The 24,395-nt window shown below is 41.9% G+C and overlaps 1 protein-coding gene and 2 pseudogenes across 1 annotated transcript in view; 2 read left to right on the plus strand and 1 right to left on the minus strand.

Annotated features, from left to right (window-relative positions):
• The window catches only part of UBD (ubiquitin D), a 28,777-nt gene extending 21,900 nt beyond the window's left edge, over positions 1 to 6,877 (minus strand). The window contains exon 1 of the mRNA XM_023741417.1: positions 6,812 to 6,877. The gene's annotated coding sequence lies outside the window, so the exon portion shown is untranslated. The remainder of the gene's footprint in view (positions 1 to 6,811) is intronic.
• On the plus strand, positions 5,110 to 6,242 carry LOC101345920 (olfactory receptor 2H1-like; annotated as a pseudogene).
• A 13,579-nt stretch (positions 6,878 to 20,456) lies between the features above and the next one.
• Positions 20,457 to 21,407, plus strand: LOC101346174 (olfactory receptor 2H2-like; annotated as a pseudogene).
• The last annotated feature ends 2,988 nt before the right edge of the window (positions 21,408 to 24,395 follow it).

A 24,395-nucleotide genomic window follows, 5' to 3' on the forward strand; every position in this document is an offset into this window, starting at 1 on the left:
TGGAGAAATCCCGGAAAGCATGGCCCCTGGATTCTCTATCAGCCCAGAACTAAAACAATTTCCGAGGCCAACTCTTCAGACAGGGATTGGACTGGACTATGGGACATAAAGTGATATTCCTGAGGAGTGTGCCTCTTAGCTCAAGTACATACAAGAGACTAAACAGGCAGCTTCTATCCGGAGGTGAGATGGGAAGGCAGAGAGGGTTAGCAGCTGGTTGAATGGACATGGGGAATCAGGGGTGGAAAGGAGGAGTGTGCTGTCACAGTGTGGAGAGAGCAATTAGAGTCACATAACAATGTATGCATAAATTTTTGTATGGGAAAAAATTTTTAAAAAGTGTTTCCTCTTTAGCGAAATTTCTGCTAATAATGTTTGTTGCTTAGCAAAAAAAAAAAAACTGCAGGCAAATATAGAAAATAAAAAAAATAAACTATAGCTCACACTTTAAGAAAAGCTAAGTAGACTATCTTGTGAAGAGAGCAGTATCAAAGAATTTGGGGACATATTTTAAAACCACCACAACACAAATATCTACCAACAGGTGAATGCATGAACAAATTGCGATATCTTCATACAATGGACTACTACTCAGAAATTAAAAAAAAAAAAGGGGGAATGGACTATCGATGCACAAAACAACATGGATGCATCTCAAAAATGTTGTGCAGAGTATAATAAATGAAACACAGAAGAGTATGTGCTGGATGAATCCATTTATATGAAGATCTAGAACAGGCAAAACAATCCAAAATGATAGAAATCAGATCAGCGGTTGCCTGGATGAAGGAGTGAGGAAGTGGTGGTTACTGTAAATGGGCATGAGGAACTTTTGGAGTAATGGAAATGTTCTGTATCTCCACTAGTATACACTTGTCAAGACTCAGTGAACTGTACATTAAAATCTGTGTATTTTATTATGTAAATTATACTACAACATAAAAGGGGGGAGAGAATAAATCAAAGTAAGGTGATATTAAGTGAGCACATTAGAGGCTTGAGAGGAAATATTGGAAATACAGGACATGCTCTGGAGGTGGTTGCAAGAAGAGAACCATGACCTGGTACTCCTCAGTGACAGAGAGGAGCAGTGGGTGAACTTTTTTTTCACCACAGCGAGTACTGTTGCTTCCACATTTCCTCTGGATCCTTCCCTCCCTTCTTAACCATCATTAGTGTCAATGGCGAATTGTCTGTAGGCTGTGGGGCTCCAAATCTTGGCAGAATTAACAAGCTGTTTCTCTCCATGGGATTGGAGTCCTGGGATCCCTCCCTCCATCACCTCACCATACTTCCCTTTCTACCTCCAGTGCGTCTAGAGAGGTTGTTAGCAAAGAGCTCCATAGCAAAGAGTTCCCTCTGACCTCCCTTGGCCTCATGTGCCCAGCAGAGTGATGGTGGTGGGATGTGGTTAGTGCATGGCCTCTGTAGTCAGCCCATCTGGGTTCAAATCTCTGCTCTGGTGCTTACTAGTTAACGTTTCCAAAACAGGTTATTCATCCTCTGTATGCTTTCATTTCTTTAGCAGGAAAAGAATATAAAAATAGTACCCACCTCTTGAAGTTGTTGTGAGGGGCAATGTATGTATGTAAAATACTTTGAAAAGTGCCCAAGCGGTAAACACTAACAATCACTACTATTACCTGACCTCTAAGCTCTAATCATCTTCAAGGCTGTACTACTTCTCCGTAGTTTGCTTACAGTTCGCATTGTGAGGGTCACCTGGGGGCTCCAACCATTCTAGAAGCTTCTTGTCTTGGGGAAGCTCTGGCAGCAAAGCCATGAGAAAATTCTGACTTGATTGCTGGTACGTTACAACTTTATTCTCCTACAGCCCATCAATTTCATGTCCTCAATAGTGGAGCCACCAGGAACACCAGATTTAGAATCATACAGGATCTAATATCCTGGCTGTGGCACTTCTTGACGGAGTAACCTAGGGTAAGTTACTTCACCTCTCAGAGACTATTTCTTCTTCTTTAAAATGGGGATAATATCAACTACCTTTCAGGGTTGTTGTGAGAACTAGGTATTCAGGAAATTGTTTAGCACAGTGCCTGGTACATAGAAAGCACTCAACATATAGTAACTGCTAAAGCAATATCATGATTATCTTTACTGTATTGTAGAGCAAAATTTGTATCTCATTCCCTTGCAGCAGTATTACATGACTGGCTCTTTGGTGACTGACAATAAAGAAATGAGTGCAAGCATGAATATTAAATTAATGGGAAGTGGAAAAGTGGTGCTTGCCTTTTGTTGGTACCAGAGGAAAGAAGCACCAGGAGAAAGACAAGGAAAAGGCATGTTCTGAAAGACAGAGAGCAGGAAAAAACAGAAAGAGCCAAAAGGAAAATATAAACTGAGGAGGTTCAGAAAAAAACATGCTGAGTGAGACAATAAGTTGCCACGAAAGTAAGAATATGAGAAATGCAACAGGTGGTGGATGAATGAGACATGATGGGCAATTGTTAAGATGCGACATAGGTTAAAAAGGGATGATGAATTAAAAATAATCAGAATAGCAGTTATCTCTCCAAGGGGCAAGAAGGAGATGTGAGCGGGAGGATTACACAGGAGGCTTCTCAGATCCTGGTAACGTGTGGATGCTCCCCTCCCTGCTTAACCATCATTAGAACCAGTGGCTAATTAATTGTCTGGAGGCTGGAGAAGCCCAAGTTTTGGCAAATTGAAAGGAGGTGGGCATATTTATATGAGATTGGCATCCTGTGTTTCTTCTGTAAAATTCATAGATATGTTTTATACCACTATTTTGTTTGAATAAAGCCCTCATGGCACAGACTTCGGATGCTAACCCAAACATCGGCAGTTTGAATCCACCAGCCGCTCCTTGGAAACCCTATGGGGCACCTCTACTCTGTCCTATAGGGTCGCTATGAGTTGGAATCAACTCGATGGCAGTGGATTTGGTTTTGTTTGAATAATTTTTTAAGAGAAAAAGATCATATCTTCAAGGGGGAAAGTAATGATGGTGGAAGGAATACAGACGGGGACACACATACACACACACACACACACACACACACACACACACAAAGGGAATCCTGATAAAAAGGGAAATGAGATATAGCTTTTAACACAAAATGGAGATGCTGTAGTGGAGAGATGGTCATGCCATGCTATAAGTTTCCAGGACAATTTCTGCCAACATGACCACAAATTTGCCTGCCACTCGTTCCATAAATGTCCTTCTAAGGTTATCTGTGCCCAGAAGAAAGTGAGGTCCTGCCTCTGAGCTATCAGGGTGGGTGCCATCTCCCATCCCCATCTCTGGGTTGACCTGTGCTTTAATGCTGTTTTTCACAGCAGAAATCCAGGTCACCTCCTCCAGAAGTTTATCGTTGATTCACCCACCCATATTGCCTTTTACTATGAAGACTTCTCTCTCACTTACCCATTACTTTTGCATTATTAGCCTTTATTTTCTGTGGGTCTTGACAGCTCTTCGTGTATTTCCCTGTGTTTTTCATGTACATAAGGTCACACTCCCTCCAGCCTCTCAGCTTCCCCTGGCGGGGCCTGAACCTATCAACCTATACTTTGATTAAGGCTTGTTGTTTCATTGACTAAAGAAAAGCTGCTAATGAGGCTATCGTCAGACATATATGATCTAGAAGAGATCTTCTATAGAGAAAACTTCTATAAAAGACATTATTAGAACAAATGGCAACATTGTAGTATGGATTATAGAGTAGATAGTAATATTTTATCAACGTTGAATTTCCTATATTTAGTAACTACTATGTTTCTATAACAGTATTTCTTTTTTCTTAGAAACTACATGCTGAAATGTGAAAGAGAGAAGAGACATGATCTATGCGATCTACTCTCATATATCTCAGAATAAGCGTAACTGTGTTTATAAACAGAAAGATGAAATGATAAAAAGAAACGTGGCAAAATGACAACAACTGGTTAATCTGGATACAAGAGTTCTTTAGACTATTCTTGGAAAATTCCCGTAAGCTTGCAATTTTTATATAAAAAGTTTTTAAAATCTCCTGAATAGTGAATAGAATTCAAGAAGCATACAAATGCTAAGTGCTATTTCAATGTCTCAATTTCAACTCAGCGCTTTGCTGTTAATATAATCTTATCTGAAAGGGAAAAGATTAAAAAAAGAGATCTTTTTCATTTTTAAGCCACATCTCCTAAAAATTGTTACAGTTACAGAAGACTATAAAGATTCCATAAATGGCAGTGTTTTGAGATTCTACTTTGCTGCATTGCACATAATTTTAAGTTGAGAAATTTATATTGTAGACAAAGCTCTTGTATTTAGTTTAATAAATCATAATTATTTTGTTTAGAAAGGACAAGATCACCTAAATGAACTCTCTGTGGATGGGGTCACTTCACGCAGAAGAGGAAGCTGCTCCTTAATCCACACTTTTGTCTATGGTGGACTACCCGGAAAATAAAGGTAAAGTAAATAAAACATGAATGATTCTAGAATATTTATGCTCCCTCCCAAAAGAAAATAACCCTACAGAGATATTTATTATTTATGATCAGGAAATTTGATTACAGCATTTCTTTGTTCAATCTTCCTGGACTTATGCAGGAGAATATTCAGAACTCCCACAGTACTCAGGACTAAATAAACCAAAACAAACCCATTGCTGTTGAGTCGATTCCAACTCCTAGTAACCCTATAGGACAGAGTGGAACTGCTCCCATAGGGTTTCCAAGGCTGTGAATCTTTACCGAAGCAGACTGTCATATTTTTCTGCCATGGAGCGGCTGGTGGGTTCAAACCGCTGATTCGGTTAGCAGTCAAGTTCTTTAACCACTGCTCCATCAGGGCTCCTTCAGAACAAAATAGGTGCTCCATAATTGACTGTTGAATTAATGAAAGCCAATTAATTAATCTCATATTTTGCATCAGCCTTTTTTGTCCTCAAAGAGTGAGTAAGAGGTACCAGTATGAAGTTTCATCTGTTTGCCAGCACATTTGCGGTTTCTTTGTTCCCACTAGACAACATTTGATCAGGAGGAACAGGGGAAGAGAAGGAGCTGCTGGATGGTGATAAGCCTGGGAAATGGAGGCTTGGTGAGAAGAGAGAGAAGGGAAACCTGTATGACCTGAAAGTACCCAGGGTGTGTTCTTATTAAATAGGTTGGAACACAGCTCTCCTGTCTCTCTAGGGTCTAAAGGAACAGGCTATGGTTAACCAAAGCTCCCCAGTGGAATTCTTCCTTCTGGGCTTTTCTGAACACCCAGGGCTGGAAAAGATTCTCTTTGTGGTTGTCTCGACTTCATACCTCCTGACCCTAGTGGGCAACACACTCATCATCCTGCTGTCGGTGCTGAACCCCGGGCTCCACTCTCCAGTGTACTTTTTCCTCTCCAACCTCTCCTTCTAGGATCTCTGCTTCACCACAAGTTTTGTCCCCCAAATGCTGTTCAACCTCTGAGGCCCAGAGAAGACCATTGGCTTCCTTGGCTGCTCTGTCCAGCTCTTCATCTTCCTGTCCCTGGGGACAACTGAGTGCATCCTCCTGACAATGATGGCATTTGATTGCTATGTGGCTGTCTGCCAGCCTCTCCACTATTCCACCATCATCCACTCCAACCTATGTCGTTAGCTGGTGGCTGTGGCCTGGGTTATGGGTCTGGTTTAATCAATAATCCACTCCACCTACCTTTCTGCCCCCACCAACAGATAGATGACTTTTTATGTGTGGTCTCATCTCTAATTTGATTCTTCTGTGGGAACACCATCTATAATGAGATTCAATTGGCTGTGTACAGTGTCATCTTCCTGGTTATGCCACTCACCCTCATTCTTATCTCATATGGTGCCATTGCCTGGGCAGTGATGAAGATTAACCCTGCAATAGCATGGAGAAAGGTTTTTGGAATCTGTTCTTCCCATCTCACTCTGGTCACTATCCTTTACAGCTCAGTCATTTCTGTCTACCTCCAACACTAAAATCCCTATGCCCAGAAGAGGGGTGAGATCTTTGGTCTCTTCTATGCAGAGGGCACTCCTTCACGTAACCCTCTCCTGTACACCCTGAGGAACAAGGAGGTAAAGAGGGCATTCATAAGATTTCTAGGAAAGGATGGATACTCCCGGGAAGGCTGAGGAATATTAGCTTTATGTGTTATCTAAATTAAGAAGAATTTCTTCATGGTTTTCCAAGAATGTTTCCCTACACCCATCCAAGCTTCTTCAGTAGGTCACAGTGTCTGATTATATGACACAGACAGAGAAGTAGAGAGAGAGACTGACACTACAGTAAGAGGAGGTAAGTATCTCTAATTCACAGTTAACACTCAAAAACATTATCTTATTTTTGATACATTATCATATTTTACATCAATATTTAATATTTAACCTCTTCTCTATTTTCTTTTGTGGTTTCTGTTTAACTGTCTTCACCACCATTATAAATTCCCTAAGCCATCATGCCTATGGCCGGTTATATAATCTGTCCCCAATTATCATGTCATCACCACTTCTGGTTCCTAGCATGTTTTCTTTCTTCCTTCATCAGGATGGTTTCTCTCTACTGACTTAAGGAGGATCGAGGTGGAGCTGAAGCTTGGAGAATTTAATGATTTTTACCCAAGAACACAGCGCAGTATGTTAGAACTAAAAGCCAGGCCCTGAGACGCTCAATCTGGCAACTTTCTAAGTGCACCCTGTTGCTTTCACACCATAATCAACTATGGCAGTATCATTAGGATTTATATTCAAATGAGTCTTCAAGCAGAAGGCTTTACTTCTTCAGTCCTAATAGTTCCCTGACCATTCAGCATTCCAGGGATTATAGCACTAACCCGCTCTCAATTTATGAAGATCTCTTCCCATTTCTGAAGCAGATTTTCAATTCCTCACTCCTTTATAGACAGTGGCAATTGAAGTCACAGCTCTGCTCTTTGACTGTTATGCACTAGATAACAGTTGTCCTGAATCCATCTTCAGTGGGATTCTGGGATTCTGACCATCCTCCAATGGCCAGGCACAAACTGTCAAATCAAATTGAAGGTGATAAAATGCTGCAGTGGACTGTGGATAGTGGAAGGGCCTGGAAAGGAAGAAAAGAAGCAGCAGTACAAACTCTAACTTCATTATGAACTCCTATTCACTTTTCAAGGTTTATCCCCACCATTACCTTCTTAGATCCTCACCTGAATTCTGGGCAGGCCCTGCCAGGACCTTCCCATCTACTCTTCCCCACTTGGCAGAGGTGGACAGAAAATCTGTAAGTGCAGGAGTCAGAGACTGAAGAAGATTGAAATCTGGTAGAAAGGTCGGTAAGAACTATTCTTTCAGGACTGTGAACGTTCAAGGGTGCCACACTGGTTCACCTCCAGATGACACCAACCCCCCGATCATCCAACCCTCATCAGGTCCCAATGGCTCCCCTAGACCTCCAGGGTCTCAATAGTTGGGGCTAAGCAAAGACTAAACCCCTGAGGTCTCCACTCCCAGGCAGAGTCTTAGAGGTTGATCAGTCATCCCTTCTCGTCAGTTAAAGTGAGCCTACCACTCCTTTACAAGCTCTACAAATAGGAATAAATATCTCCACCCCAAACTCATCAGCATCATGTCGTCCCTAATTGAACAGACACTGGGCTCGCAACACAGAAGCCACCCTCAGGAGTTGGGGATTTCCAGCATGGGGTGACCATGAGGGCAAGCCTGGGATCCTCTCAGTAAAAACTAATTCCAGGGATTCCCTACCCAGAGAGGACCTGGATTCTGAGGATCAGTTCCCTTTCAGGGAACATGAAAAAAAAATCTGGATTCTGGTCTTCTCTCTTTCCTCCTCCCTTCCTATGTGAAATTCCTCTTTGCCCAAGGTAAGGGGAAGAGCTGTCCCGGAATCAATGGGTGACCATTCCTGACCACAGGAAAGATTTCTTCTTGGAGGTCTGACATCACTGTCTCTTAATGCAGTATCAGAGTGTATTTTCTTGCTCTGTGTCATAATAAATTTGCTCAGAGACAAAATATTCTTACTTTATTTGCCTTCCAACAAAATTAGGAAATTGTGTGTGTATGTGTATTAGGAGAGGTGTATATAGAGAGGGGAGGCAGAGAGACAAAGAAAAGCAGAGGAGAGGAAGCTGCAAGTAGCCTTGGGATAAGTGAGAACAAGAAGAAGTTCAGGACATAAATGTCATCGGGGTATTCCTGGATGGCAGACCCTGTATGGGACCCCCCCCCCTTATTCCTCCCCTCTCAGCAGAGGTGAGCAGAGTATCCATAAGTGCAGGAGTCAGAGCCTGGAGGAAGACTAAAGTCTGGTAGAAAGGTCAGTAAAAACTATTCTATCAGCACTGTGAACATTCAAGGCTACCACCTTCGTCCACATCCAGATGACACTAGCACCCATCATCCCACCCCCATCAGGTCCCAAAGGCTCCCCTAGACCTCCAGGGCTCAACAGTTGGGACCAAGCAAAGACTAAACCCTTGAGGTTTCCACTCCCAGGTGGAGTCTTAGAGGTTGGTCTGTCATCCCTTCTCGTCAGTTAAAGTGAGCCTACCTCCCCCATACAAGCTCCACAAAGAGGAACAGAAATCCCTACCCCAAACTCACCAGCATCATGCTCTCCCTGATTGACTGGATACTGGGCTCACAACAGAGAAGCCACCCACAGGAGTTGGGGATTTCCAGCATGGGGTGACCGTGAGGGCAAGCCTGGGATCCTCCCAGGAGCAACTAATTCTGGGGATTCCCCTGAAAGAGCACCTGGATTCTGAGAATCAGTTCCCTTTCAAGGAACATGAAAAACAAATCTGGATTCTGGTGTTCCCTCTCTCTTTCCTCCTCCCTTCCTATGTCAAATTCCTCCCCGCTCAAGGTCAGGGAAAGAGTTATCCCAGACTTCCTGGGTGCCCCTATTCCTGACCTTGGAAAAGATTTCTTGGAAGTCTGACATCCCTGCCTCTTAATGCAGTATCGCAGTGGATTTTCTTGCTCTGTGTCATAATAAATTCCCTCAGAGACAAAATATTCTTACCTTTACTGCCTTCTAACAAAATTAGGAAATGAGACAAAGTACAAAATAGGCTGTGGTGATCTTGATCAGTTAAGGAGATGGAGCAAGTGACATAGGAGTCCATGAGTATCCCATCTTGCCCCAAGCTGATGGGGTGGCCCTAATCAAGTCATTCCACCCATTGAATCCTCCCTGGAGAAGAGGCCTCCAACACTTCTATGAGTAAAGGCTCAGGATGCAATGTGTGAAAGTGCTTTTAGAATTAACAATGATATAAAAGTGCAAACCAAACTTAATCCAAAACCTACTTTGAATTCTTATTTCCCTGGTTGGTGTAAAAATTCAGAATTGCTGAGTTGAAGTTTGGAAAGTCCTCTCCCCCAAAATCATCAATATATCTGAGTAAAATTGTCAAAAAGAACCTTTAACCAAGGGCATACAAAACATTGAGAAGAGTTTATTCAAGAAAATGTAAGGAACCTCAGTAAGAACAGTGGAAGTTGCTGGCTTTTTAGCCTGGGCTAATCCTATCCTTCTCCAGCTCCAAGGCATGAAAGTAGAGCCAAGGCAGGGAAGGCTGTAATGGTAAGCAGCTCTGCTGCAAACGAGGTTGACCTCATTTGGAGCATAAAACAGAAAATTCCCTCTCTTGGGCATGTCAAAAACAATAGCAGTCTCGGTGGCAAACAATTAGGAAAGGTCACATCAAGGCTACTGTAAGTTTGCAGTGTTGGTTGGGGCAAGCAACAGACTGGAAGACAAGAGGTAAGTTGTACAGAGAGCTGTGAGTAACAAGACACCGAAAGTGGGCCTCAATAAAATGAAAGGATTGTCGAATTTAAGGCAAAGCAATAGGGATTATACATTTTAAGACAGTAAGGAAAAAGAATGAAAAAAAAAAAAACATTGAACGGAGTCTCAGAGATCTATGGGCACCAACAAGCATACCAACATACACATAATGGGAGTTCCAGCAAGAAAGGAGAGAAAACGGCAGAAAAAATATTTCAAGAAAATTTAAAGGAGGACAATTTCATGCTACCTATCAAAATTTGAAATAAATATACCAAACTGAATCAACACAAATGTCTTTCAATAGCAGAAAAATAGATTTTTTAAATGGTGGATTATCATATAGCAGTGAAAAATGAATGTATTACATCTGCAAGCAACAATATAGATAAATCTTAGAGACATAGTATTGAGTGGAAAGAAAAAAAACAAGTCCCTGAAGGGTACTTAAAGTATGATGCTCTTTTAAAAAATTGCGAAAATAATCAAAACTTCATAGAGAGAAGAGAAAGAGAAAGAGGTACTTTCAAATTCAGGATATGCCTGCTTTTTAGCATAGAAGAAGCCTACAGGTCAGAGATAAAGCCCAATTTAAATGCTGAGACAGTTACTTGAAGGAGATATCTCATTATAAACCTGTTCAAATAAAAAGCAGCCAACGATTCATAGTAGATACATCTAAGGGGGAGACAGTTGAGCGAGGTAGAGAAGTTGTGAGTTAGTGGTAATATTCGAGTACTTTGGTTGGGTGGTGGCTTAATGAGTGTTTATTGGGTGATTAGTGTTATAGTTGGCATTTGTGTAACCTTTATTCTTTTTGTGTATCAAATTTTACTTTTAAAATATAATTTTCAAAATGTTCATGCACATACCTTTGACTTAGCAACTCTACTTGTAGAAATGTATCCCATTAATACACTTATGTGGGTGTAGAATAACATATAAACAATGATACTCATTATTCTATTGTTCTTAATAGCAAAGATTGGAAATATCTTAAAATTCATCAATAAGGGATTGGTTAAATATATGAAGGTATATATAGTGAAATAATAGGTTGTCTTTAAAAAGAGGCAACTCTATATATACTGACATGGAATTCTCTCTTAGCAAATGCATAGTGAGGTGCATAATAAACAAATAATATGCTGGCATTGCATTTAAAGGTAAGGAAATTAAACATATATACACACATATACGTATTTATGCTTATGTTTATATTCATATTTGTATATGTGTGCCCACTGTCTATATATTGCCTCTCAGCTTGAATTCAAGTTCAATAAGTGCTCTGCAATAAATGATGGAATTCTTTTAAGCATTTCTCCTTTACAGTGAGCAAGACATTAAGCTTTCTCAGTAAAGGGCTCTGGAGGAAATTTGCAGAGAAAGGAGCTTCTCTTGCTGGGTCCAGCAGTTGCACGGTCTGATGCAGGCGTGAGGACGTCCGGTGTTGCTCTGCCCCAGCCATGTGCCCAGAACACATGGTACCTCGTTGACCTCGCAGCCCCAAACCAGCCTGGTGATCACTGTTCCGTGGCTCTCCTATTGTGAACACTGCACGCTCCATGCCTCCCACCCACACTGACACCTGAACTCCTTCGAATTATCTGCTCCCCTGAATGTTTATCTCATGTAGCTCTGTCAACTCAGACACTGAACCCTTGTCCTCCTGCCTACAGCAGTGCCCTGACTTCCTCAGAATATACACACACCCACTCACCAGTTACGGCTTGCCTGTGCCCCTAAGAATCGCTTCTTGCTTGTCCAGCAACTGTGGACCACCTCTGGCCTGGGAAATGCCATGAAGTTTTCTGCCATCCAGTGACTGCAATCACACCTTTTCCAGTGAGATCCAAATCCCAGCCTTGAAAAGGGGCCCAATTTTGCTCTTTCTTAGGTACTCTGCCTTGGCCCTAGGGTACCCTGTAGTGTTCTCTTTACATCTTACAGTTACTCCTTTATCTACTCTTTACCATAGCTTAAAAATGCTATAATATTAGGTGACTCCACAACTCCTAACAACAACAATGCTTTGGAGTCCCTGGGTTGTGCAAATGGTTAATGCGCTCTGCTGTTAACTGTAAGTCTGGAGGTTTGAGTCCACCCAGAGGCACTTCAAAAGAAAGATCTGGTGATTTACTTCTGAAAAATCAGCCATTTAAAAACCAATGGCACACCGTTCTACTCTGACACACGTGGGGTCACCATGGGTCAGAGTTGACTCCACGGCAACTGGTTTTAACAATGTTTTATATTTAAATTTCCCTGTCTAAACCACTGTGTGGTTTCCATCTCCTTATTGGATTCACGCTGATATAATACGCATAGAATATTACTAAAAGAAACATAAGAACGTGGTTATGATTGTTGCCTCTGGAGAGACGAACTGGGTAGCTTGTTGAAAAACAGACATGGAAGGGAAATCTGCTTTTTACTATATACCTTTTCTTGTGTTTTAAATGTTAATCTTGTGCATTTAACATACACAAATAAAGAGTGTGTTTGTGTGTGTGTGTGTGTGTGTGTGTGTGTATGAATTTTAAGCTGCTATAGGCTCAGGATAGAGGTGGCTACAAGCTTATGCTCCAATAGAAACCAGTTTCAGTGCTCATCACTAGTTGCCAGACAAAACGACCATAACAAAGTGGAAGCTAGAATAAAAGTTAAATAAACTAGGTTAATTATCAACATCCGGCTCCTTCCCCACTCTCAAAGCTGCCTCATCCATTAATATTTTACACATCGCAAAACTAGCAGAGGTTGTTAATCTATCCATTATATGATCTGAAACCAAAAAGAATTTCAAAAAGCTCAACTTGGGAGAGAATCACAGGAAACCAAAATATAATTCTGAGACCATCACTGAGCTTTGTATTTGGGTCTGATGGCCACTTGTGAAAGGTATATGAATATAATCAAAACCGCTAATGTAGTCTTGGGCTGCAGGATAATGGGGTGGCCCAGGGTCATCTTCCATTTTGCAGCATTCAAATTGTCCTGGTTTTGAATCCTCTATCTGTAAACTCATACCCAGCATATAATGCCGTATCAGGGGCACAGTGTCAGCATATGTATGGCAAGTTACACATTCAGCAGCAGTGGCATCTAGACTGGGCTTGGTGAATGGAAGCCCAGGCTGTTGGACCCATGCATAGCCTCCATCCTGCCACCATGGCTACTGCTTTCAAAGCCCATTGTGCCAGCACTAGTTTGCCCATGGTAGAGGCTAGTTGATACCATCTACCCTGTAGTCATTCTGATTACTTGGATGTTTAGTACCTTATTTGTGGATGCTCTCTGGAGGGTGTTGACATGCAATACAAGCATCTTCACACATCTTGCCCATTCCTACAGATCAGTGCACATGCCTCTTCCTTGGATATTATTGTTCCCAATCTTCCAACTCTTCTTCTTCCGAGCTGTTGTAGACTGAATTGTGTGCCCCCACAATATGTAATGAAGTCTTGTCCTCTTTGCTGTGGATGTGATTCTGTTTGGAACTAGAGTTTCTTTTGTTATGCTAATGAGGTTATGTCGGAGTAGTATGGATCCTAAACCTAATCAATTCTGAGTTATAAAAAGAGCAGAATAGACACAAAGACACATACAGAGGGAAGACAGATGCCATGTGAGGATTGTCTACCAGCAAAGGAATGTCAGGAATTGCCAGCAGTCACCAGAAACTAGGAGAGAGCCCCACAGAAGGAATTGACAAGGTCAAGACTCTGATTTGGACATCAGGCCCCCAAAACTGTGAGAAAATAAATTTCTGTTCTTTAAATTTCTATTACAATAGCACTAGGTAATTAAGACACAGGCCCTTGATGAACCAGCCAAGCCATTGGCCACTTCCTATGAGTTCATATATATTCTTTCATTGGACCATTTTTTCTTTCAAAATGAAGTGGATGACAGGGGCATCACCCAAGGCTCTGCCTATCAGGAGGATGTACCCTCACTACTGTCTTCCCAGGGCACACTTGATGGGGATGTAGTGCAACAGCAGTCCATCTTCAGCTCACACCCATGAACTGACCTGATATGGTCATGAAACAAGCTCAGCCTTTTTTCCTCCATCAGCTGGTCATAAAGTACCCGCTCCCCAAGGCAAACTAAACAAGGCTACAAGTTCTTTGACAATCCTTCCAAAGAGAAGGAGCTTTATTTCCCCTGCCCTTGAATCTGGGCTGGCCTATGACTGCTTTGACCAATGCAGTGTGGTAGAATGATACCATGCCAGTTCTGGGCCTAGACTTTAAGTGAACTTGCAGTTCTATGTTGGTCTCTTAGAGCCCTGAGTCACCATGTAAGAAGTTTGAGTACCATGCTGAAGAGATCATGTAGAGAGGCCCCAAGACAGCATAAAGAGGGAGAAGGGCCTAGCTGAACCCAGACTTAGATCATTCCCACCAAGGTGGTGCCAGACACATGAGTGAAGCTATTACACTCTATCTATCAGCTGAATACTTCCAAGTGATCCCAGTTGATGCCACATGGAACAGAAGAATCACCAAGCCAAGTTCTTCCAAAATTTCTGCCCCACAACATTGTGAAATACAATAAAATTGTTGTTGAGTTGAGCCACCACATTTTGGGGAGCTTATGCAGGAATAGATACCTGGAATACTCCTCCTACCTCATTCAGCCATTACTGTGAGCAGATGGAGAGGCATCTAGGTAACAGTATGGCTAGTACAGGGGCCTGGGCCACCTGCTCATGCACATTGCTTCTGCCCTCCAGTTCTGCTCATGCTCAATCCAGGAAGTGCTGCCTTTCTCTTACAACTGATTATTGCTGTGATCACCAGACCATATCACGTGGTAGGTCTGACAGAACTCAGCTATAATGGACTGTAGTCTCATGGTTACTTGACGTCCCATGGTCAGGAGTTCTGTGTCTCTAACAAGGTCCAGTAATAGGTCATGATTTTCTGAATGGCGTATACGTCTCTGCAGCACATCGAATGGCTTCAATCCAAACCCTAAGGCCTATGTTGCAATTCTCCATTTGATGATTACCAGAAATTTCTACCACTGATACCTCTTATGCCTGAGGGTCTGCAGGGTCATATGGCTCAAGCAACTGTGCTGCATGCACAAAAACCTGTAGCTGCTGCAGAACTCTTATCCGCTCTGGGCTCCAGTCAAGGTCAAAGAAGTAGTAAATGGTTCCATGCCGTATTCCCAAGAGTATGAAATATGCTGCCCCTAGAATCAAGCATTTGTGGTATTACCATTGTTGTTGCTGCTGTTATTAGTTGCCATCAAATCAATTTCGACTCATGGTGACCACATGTGTGCAGAGTAGTACTGCTCTATAAGGTTTCAAGGCTACAACCTTTTGGAAGCAGATCGCCAGGCCCGTCTTCCCAGGCACCTCTTGGTGGGTTCAAACCAGCAACCTTTCAGCTAGTAGTCAAGCACTTAACCTTTTGTGCCACCCAAGTGGTGTTAAATGTGAGATGCAATAATTTGTTCTTTACTTTAGAAAGGATGTCCTGGCATGCTCTAGACCACTGGGCCTCTAAAAACTTCAATGATGTAGAGGGCCCCTGAATCTTCATAGGGTTTATCTCTCACCTTCTGGGGTGCATTTTCCTTACCAATGCCACCAAGTACTTACAACTTCTTGCTAATCCTGTTTGATCAGTAAGATGTCATTGCTGTAGTGGAACAATGCAATGCTTTCTGGAATGTCCAGAAAGTCCTTCTCCAGTGGTGTGTTGGAGCTGACTTGCACTATCTCATGGGAGTTGGTTGTTAAATTTTCAGGAATTGTGCACATCAGTTTTAAAACACAGCCATTATTACAATTTAATTATATAAACAAATGTACTAAATACTCTAAACTTATTTTTATATATTTATATATTTTCCTACTCTCTAAGCGCCTGTGGTTATTTACATCTATTGTGTCTGGATAACAGAAATCCTATACAATGTACCATATAATGGCGTGCTAAAGTGCATCTCTTCCTAACTCTGTGTTCAGTGATGCCACATTACAGCTTGAAATTGGTTGTAGTGGGAATACTTATATTACAGAAATTGACAAATTCTACAAATCAGGGCTTTTTTGCCTGAAGTGGAGTCCCTGAGTGGAAACAGAGTTAAGCACTCAGCTCTTAACTGAAAGGTTAGTAGTTCAAATTCACCCAGGGGCACCTCGGAAGAAAGTCCTATGGCACCTCAGAAGAAAGCCCTGGCAATATACTCCTGAAAGATCACAGCCATTGAAAACCCTATGGAGTGCAGTTCTGTTCTGAAATACATGGGTTTGCCATGAGTCAGAATCGACTCAACAACAACTGTTTTTTTCATTTTTGCTTTTTGCCTGGAGTTCCAGCATGTCCTTTAGATCATATTATGACAGGAGAGTTTGAACATAAATATATACTTGTATCCAAGTCATGTGAATGCAATCTGCTTCTGGTCCTATTTTCTGAAAGTGTTTGAAAAGAACACATTCACCAGATCAATAGTCACATACTATAGACCTGGAATCCAGGTTCATCAGGTACAGCTGCTGAAATTTCGTCTGCTACTTAGTTGGGTTTGTGATAGTTCACTCTCATCTTTTAACCTATCTGGTTTTTGTAGGGACCAGACCGGTGACTTAAATGGAGGATGTAATAGGGGCAATCACCCCTACATCCCTTTAAGGTGGCATCAGTCACTGCCATTCTCCTTGTCTATGATATTGTTCTTGATTTATTATCTTAGTAGGGGGCAGTACGGATTCAAGGCTTTCACTTGGCCTTCCCCGCTAGTATAACCCTTTACTCCAGAGGCCAAAGAACTAATGTGGAGATTCTGCCAACTACCAAGTATGTCCATTTCAACTGTACAGTGGGGACAGCAGACATGACTACTGGGTAGGTCCCTGGACCTAGTAGATCCACGGTGATCTGAACCTGGGCCAAGACATCATTTATTAGCTGACCCCATAAGCCCCCACTCTAACAGGGGAGAACACGATAATGATTCAGCTACATCTTAGGAGGATTAGACTAAACGTCCTAAATGCTCTTCCAACCCTAGGGTTTTATAATTCTCTGTTACGACAATGTGGTCCAACTCAGAGAAAAGAATTAAATGAAAAGGAGGGAAGCTGAGAACTTTAAAAAGTGAGGTCTTGGATGAATTAGAGGCTTGAGAGGAATGTTTGTACGCCTGGAGGCGGTGGGGAGGAGAGACATTGTCCTTGTTTTCCCTACTGACAGAGGGAAGGAGTGGGCGACCTTTTTCCTTACCACAAGGATGATTATTGCTGGCATATTTCCTCTAGGTATTCCCCTCTTCTTTATACCATTATTAGTAGATAACTGTCTGTAGGCTGTGGAACCCACAGGTCTTAGCAGAATTAATGAGCTGTTGCTCTCCATAGAATGGGGGTCCTCGGATCCCTCCCTCTACCTCCATACCACGTCTGCGTTTTTACCACCAGGGCCAAAACAGAGGCTAACTTCTCCCCAGACTGAGGGGAAGATTGTTGGCAAAGAGCTTCCTTGACCTCATCTTCCTGGCAGAAATATGGTAGGCTGTGGGTGGTGGGCTCTGCAGCTAGCCCACTTGGGTTCAAACATCAACTCTGGTGTTTACTAGCTAAATTGCCTTGGGCAAGTTATTTGACATCTCTTTATTTCAATTTCTTTATATTAAAAGGAAGATAATAATACCTACAGTTGTTACGAGGGACAACCAGAGGTATGCTAGTAATGTTTAACAACAGGTTGGGGAAGGGAGGAGGTTGAACCCTGATTTGTAGTGTTTGTCAACTTCCATAGTGTAAATATTCCCAGCACAGCTATTTACACTGGGAACGAGCTACCAATGGTTTAATGACCGGCTCTCAAATTCCTGTAAATTTCATAATCAAGAGCAAGTATGAGCTGGCCTCAGCATATCACTTACATATGCAGTGCTGAGAAAAATGCCTGATGGTAAGTATTTGCAGTCCTTATCATGAACAGAGACCTAAGCACCTACTCAAGGGTGCCCATTCCTCTTTAGTTTAGTTTTAACTGATGTCCAAGTGTAGGCTGTTGTAGTTGTTAGCTGCTGTTGAGTTGGCCTCTCATTCATGGTGACCCCACACACAATGGTGAAAACCTGTTGCCCAGTTCTACACCATCCCCGTGAATGCTTCTGGATAAGACTGTTGTGATCCATAGGGTTTTCACTGACTGATTTTCAGAAGTAGATAGCAAGACCTTTCTTCTTAGTCTGTCTTAGTCTGGAAGCTCTGCTGAAACCTATTCAGCATCATAGAAACACACGAGCCTCCGCTGACAGACAGATGGTGGCTGCACATGAGGTGCATTGATTGGGAATCAAACAGGTCTCGAGCATGGAAGACAAGAATTCTATCACTGAACCACCAAAGACTCCATAGTGTACGCTAGGCAGCAGTTAAAAGCTTTATCATGGGGGATCTCTAGCAGCAGAGCACCAAGGAGATATTTATTTGATTGAGGGTAAGTAGAAAGTTTGTTCTTTGCCTATGAGACATCAGTTTCCACGTGTCCTCTATAGTGGAGCACCAGATTCAAACAAGGTCTAGAATCCTGGCCTTGGCACTTATTGGCTGGGTAACCTTAGACAAGTTACTTAACCTCTCTGAGACTGTTCATTTTTTGGTAAACTTGGAATAATAATATCTACTTTGCAGGGTTGCTGTGAGAGCCTGGTGTCCAGGGAGCTGCTTAACACCATGCTTGGCACCTAAAGAAGCACTCAACAGATGGTAGCTATAATAGCAATAGCAGGATTGTTGTAAACACTAGATTGTCATAAACTCCTTGAGCAAACCCCCACTTCCCCACCGCTCCTAGTACAATGCTGGCATCTTGAGCCTCAAGAAATGAATAAATGTATAAATTAATGAACGAATGTGTTAGAGGGAAAAGGAGGAGGAGAAAGGGGTAATAGATCAAAAGAGAGAAGACGGGGAGAGTCATTAAAGAAGATGTTATCTAAAGAGATTCAGAAGTAAGGCAGAGAAAGAGAGGAAGTGAAATGCCAAGAGAATGAGAAAGTTAGAAATGCAAAAAGTTGATTAGGATGATCATTGATGGGTAAATAAGAAACTGTTGGCTATTATTTAGGATGATATTCAAATAATTTTATATTACAGAGAAAACAATGGAGAGAATGACTGCTAATGGGTATGGAGTTTCTTTTGGAAATGATAAAAAATTCTGGAATTAGTGTTGATTGCACAACTTTGTGAACGCACTAAAAACCACTAAGTTATATACTTTAAAAGAGTTAATTTCATGATATGTAAATTATATCTCTAAAAGGGAATGATTAATTAAACATTAAAAAAAAATTAGAATGGTAGTTGTGTCTTGGGGGGAGAGGAGTAAATTGATGAGATCAAGGAGAGACATAGAGAAGCTTCTAAGCCGCTTGTAACATTTGCTCATTTCCTTAACCTGTTCGACAGGCATATGAGGTGTTGATTTTATTATTCTTTAAACTACAGCGATTGGTTCTACTCACACATTAGTTTGAATTTGTAAGAATTTTTTTTTAATTTTTAGTATCTTGTAATGGGAAAAAGAACAATGAGAGAAAGAGAAGGACCGAACAAAGCAAGAGCAAAAGTAGAAGTTCCTGACAAAAAGAGAGATGTGATAGAGATTAAACATAAGGAAGAGAGAAACCCAATGATGGGGAGAATTTCATGCCATTCTGTAAGTTCCCAGGGCACTTTCTGCCAGCTGCACGGCTTTCTCACCTGTAGACACCCTCGTCCCCTAAATGGCCTTCTTAAGATCTTCTAAGACCAGAGAACCCTGAGTCCTTGCCTCTCAATTGCCAGAGTAGCTGAAGTCTCCACTCTGATCTCTGAGCTGCCTTCTGTGCCCCAATACTTCTCTAAAGCTACCTCCTCTAGATATATATTGATCCTTCACCTTACAGAGCCTTTTTTCTCATTTACCCAGGATCTTGGTATCATTGTGCCTTCAGATTTTGGAGTCTTTTGATAATTTTCTCATGAACTCCTCAGTGATTTAAAATGTGCCTGGGACCACTCTCCTCTCCTGCCTGTAAGCTTGTCATGGCAGGTACTGAGAATGTAGGCCAATTCTCCTAACCAGGGCATCTGGTTCAGCAGACAAGCTGCTAATGAAGTCAAGACAACCAAGCTGATCTCTCTGTGAAGGGGGATGCTTGACACAAAGAAAAGTCTATTATAGATAAAAGTGCTCTGTCTCTGATAAGTTCCCTTGAAATAAAGAATTATAAAATAAATGGAGTATAAATACACATGTGGTATAAGCTCTTCAAAATCCATTCCAACCAAGAGAAAATCATCGACCCCATGGAGATAACTTATAATCAGAAAATTTCTCCCACAAATAAATAAGGGACAATTCAACACTTAGAACAGTTCTCAGAACATAAAACCAAACCAAAACTCATCGCCGTTGAGTCAATTCCAACTGATAGGGGCCCTACATAATGACAAAAATGTGTGCTGAATGAATAAACGAATCAGTGAATTAATCCAAATGTTTCATTGGCCTCCTGTACCCTCAGTCAGTAAGTCAAAGGAATTAGAGGTACCCATCTGTTTCTTAGCACATTCTTTTGAGTTTTTATAAAACAGGGTGGAACACACTTGGCTGACAGCTCTCCTCCTTCTCTAGGGTCTGAAGGAACAGGCCATGGCCAACTAGAGCTCCACAGTGGGCTTTCTCCTTCTGGGCATTTCTGAATACCCAGGGCTGGAAAAACTTCTCTTTGTGGTTGTCTTGACTTCATACTTCCTGACCCTAGTGGGCAACACACTCATCATCCTGCTGTCTCTCCTGGACCCCAGGCTCCACTCTTCAACGTACTTTTTCCTCTCCAACCTCTCCTTCTTGGATCTCTGCTTCACAACAAGTTGTGTCCCCCAGATGCTGTTCAACCTCTGGGGCCCAAAGAAGACCACTAGCTTCCTTGGCTACTCTGTCCAGCTCTTTATCTTCCTGTCCCTTGGGACCACTGAGTGCATCCTCCTGACAGTGATGGCCTTTGACTGCTCTGTGGCTGTCTGCCAGCCCCTCCATCATGCCAACATCATCCACCATCCCCCCCCTTGCCGGCAGCTGGTAGCTGTGGCCTGGGTCATTGGGCTGGTGGAGTCAGTGGTCTAGACACCATCCACCCTATGCCTGCCCTTCTGCCCCCACCGGCAGGTGGATGATTTTGTGTGTGAGTTCCCAGCTCTAATTCAACTCTCCTGGGGGGACACCACCTACAATGAGATCCAGATAGCCAATGTCCTTATCTTGGTGGTGCCTCTCACTCTCATCCTTGTTTCTTATGGTGCCATTGCCTAGGCAGTGCTGAGGATTAACTCTGCAAAGGGTAGGAGGAAGGCTTTTGGGACTTGATCCTCCCATCTCATTGTGGCCACTGTCTTCTACAGTTCAGTCACTGCTGTCTACCTCCAGCCCAAAAATCCCTATGTCCAAGAGAGGGGCAAGTTTTTTGGTCTCTTCTATGCAGTGGGCACTCCTTCACTTGACCCTCTCATATACACCCTGAGGAACAAGGAGGTAAAGAGGGCATTCATGAGGTTGCTGGGGAAGAATGTGAAGCCCAGACAAAGCCAAGAGTTAGCTACTTAATGTGCTTTAAAATTGAGAGATTCCTTATGCTTTTGTCAGTAAGCTTGCTTTCTCCACCCCACTGCCTTCCGCACACCCATCATGCCTCAGCAAAGGATGATAGTGCATGTGTGTGTGCATGCATGTGTGTATGTGTATACGTTTGTGAGCATGTGTAAGAGACAGAGATTGAGGATTGGGGAAAAGGAAGGTTATTGCTGTTGTTAGCTGCAGTCAAGTCAGCCCCCAATGCATGGCAACCCAACGCACAACAGGATAAGACTCTTGTGATCCATAGGGTTTTCATTGGCTGATTTTTCAGTACTAGATCTCCAAGCCTTTCTTCCTAGTCTATCTTAGTCTGGAAGCTCCACAGAAACCTGTTCAGCATCATACCAGCATGCAAGCCTCCACTGACAGATGAGTGGTGGCTGCGCTTGAGGAGCAATGACCAGAAGTCAAACCCAGGTCTCCTGCATGGAAGGCAAGAATTCTACCACTGAACCACCACTGGAAACACCATCTGAATCAAATGTAATATTTTCTCTGTTCTCTATTCTCTTTTTCACATTCCTCACCTCCATGATTGTGTCCCTAATTTTATCATTCCCATTTCCAACTCCCTTGTCATATCACTATTTGTTCACCTCCATTTCTAATCTCTACAATATCTTCTTTGTTTCTCCCTCGGGTCCATTTCCACTTCCTTGTATGTCTCCTGTTTTGCATTCTAGTTTTTATTTTACCCCCTTAAGTAGCAGCAGTTGAGAAAGGAAGCTAAAGTCCAGATAAGTTCAGAAATCCACCCAAGAACGCACAAGTGGTAGAACTAAAATCCAAGCCCCATGACTTCCAGTCAGACAACATCTCAAATATACACTGTTGTTTTCATACCATAACAATTTATCCCAGTATCCTTAGGTTTGATGCCAAAACAGGACCATAAGGAGAAAATTTAACTTCTTCAGTCCTAGTATTTTTTTCTCTTACAGTGTCTGCAAATTGCAGGCAAAGCAGCAGCCCAGAAAGAGAGGGAAACTTCTTAATACTTAGGCTGGCAGGACAACTCTGACAATGGGGACATTAGTATCATCTACTTGTAAAAATGTGATATCGCATCTGACATCCTAGACACCTGACCCTCTCCACTCTCAATACTGTACTCTGCCCAGAGAGATTATTATTGTTATTAAAAAGCACTTATATAGCACCAATGATACATCAGGTACCTTTTAAAGTGATTTACATATGTTAATTCATTTAATCCTCATAACAGAACTATGAAGCAGGTAGTATTTTTTTTTCCAGACACAAAAACTAAGACATAGAGTTTATGTAGTATCTTAAAAATGTCAGAGCCAGGATTTGGACTCCAAAGGACTCCAGAGTCCATCTTCTAGCCCTGACTTTTGCTACAAATAGTGGCTCCCCAGCTCAGATGAGGAGTCTCAATTTCTAAACCAATTTTGAGGAAATCCTCCCAACTTATAAACACATCTAACTTGATTCGTCCAGCCAAGGGAGTTTCTACTTCCCTGGAATAAGTGTTTATCCAATACTTTGAAGCTCCATTGAGAGACATCAGCCCTCTTGGAAGAAGTTTTGTTATAGCTCATTGTGTTGTTCCTGGTTTACTTCCCCCCAGTAGATGTCAGACTCCCAGAAGGCAAGGTCCAGAATTTTGCAGAAAAGTGATAACCAATTCTATAGATGAATAAGTGACTGAGTGAGTCAATGAATGAATGAATGAATCTCTCTCTCCAAAGAATGTGTAAAGGATTCCAGGGGGTCCTAATCCCAGATGCTATTTCTCAGCTTTTCCATGGCAATTGCAGCTATACCAAATTCTCTTTGGGTACATGCTGATAAAATAAGAAAGAAAAAGGAAAATCCTAGTTTTAATTCTAGTCCCAACACAAAACAGCTTTGACTCAACATTTACCCCGGCACCAGAACAGAACAGCAGCATTAATTCTATTCTAATCCTAATCTTCATCCTAGCCATCCATGTGCTAATCTTATTGCTTCCTTGGCCTCATTATTAAACTGTATCCTAATCTTAATGTAGATCCCTCTTTTTATAGTTAATACCCCTAATCTCAGTCTTACGAGGAATGTTAGCCTTAATTCCGTTTTTCAAGTCATTTATGTAATAAATGACCATTTTCTGCCCTCTTTCTCTCATAAAACCTAGAAATCTCTACTCCTGTCTCCAGTTCCCTGTGCCCCCACAGCCCCAGTGTTTGTGTAAAACAAAATCACTTCTTGACAGGCCCAGGGGAAATACAACAGAGGAGAATTAAATGACCCAGTCAAAAAGAATCTGTTCTAATAAAACCTACTTTGTTGAATAAATGTTTTAACATAGACCTTAGGACTAACATCTCTTATTTCATATTTATTCAGTCTCCATGTGGGCAGTTATCTTTTGGATACTGCCCCGGGAATCTAACATAAATTTGTTTGATCACAACCTTCCAAGTGTCCAATGAAGATCTGGATGATCAGAGACATGTTTCCAGCATAAATAACAGTTGTACGAGGGAGTTGGGGGCAAATAAGAGGCCAAGGGAATACAGAACAAAAGAATAAAGTATATGAGTGCTGGGGGCAAGAGGAATCATGGAAGTCTTCCTAGAGGTATGAGCCATAGCAGGTGGAACAAAATTAATAAGAAATATTTACTAAATGCAGGAATAAGCATGTTGTGCATTACCATGGGGAGATGTGAGAGAAGGAGTTAAACTGAGAGCTAAATGATTAAGTAGGAAGGTATAGATTATTTTTTAAATATATAGAAGCTACTGAATTGAATACAACTGAAAAGGCCATCCTCTACGGATGCTTCAAGCCTACTTGATGTAGGTCCCTTGGGTGTGGGCACTTATTCATTCTAGCACAATAATTAAGTTGGAAGCATTTAAAGGGCATTATCCAGGAATCTCAGGGTTTTAGTTACCTACTCAAGCATGGTTCCCAGCTCGTGCCTGAAAGGTTCACTGAATCATG

Source organism: Trichechus manatus, unplaced genomic scaffold, assembly GCF_000243295.1.
Source record: "Trichechus manatus latirostris isolate Lorelei unplaced genomic scaffold, TriManLat1.0 scaffold00180, whole genome shotgun sequence".
In the NCBI taxonomy this organism is placed as follows: Eukaryota; Metazoa; Chordata; class Mammalia; order Sirenia; family Trichechidae; genus Trichechus; species Trichechus manatus.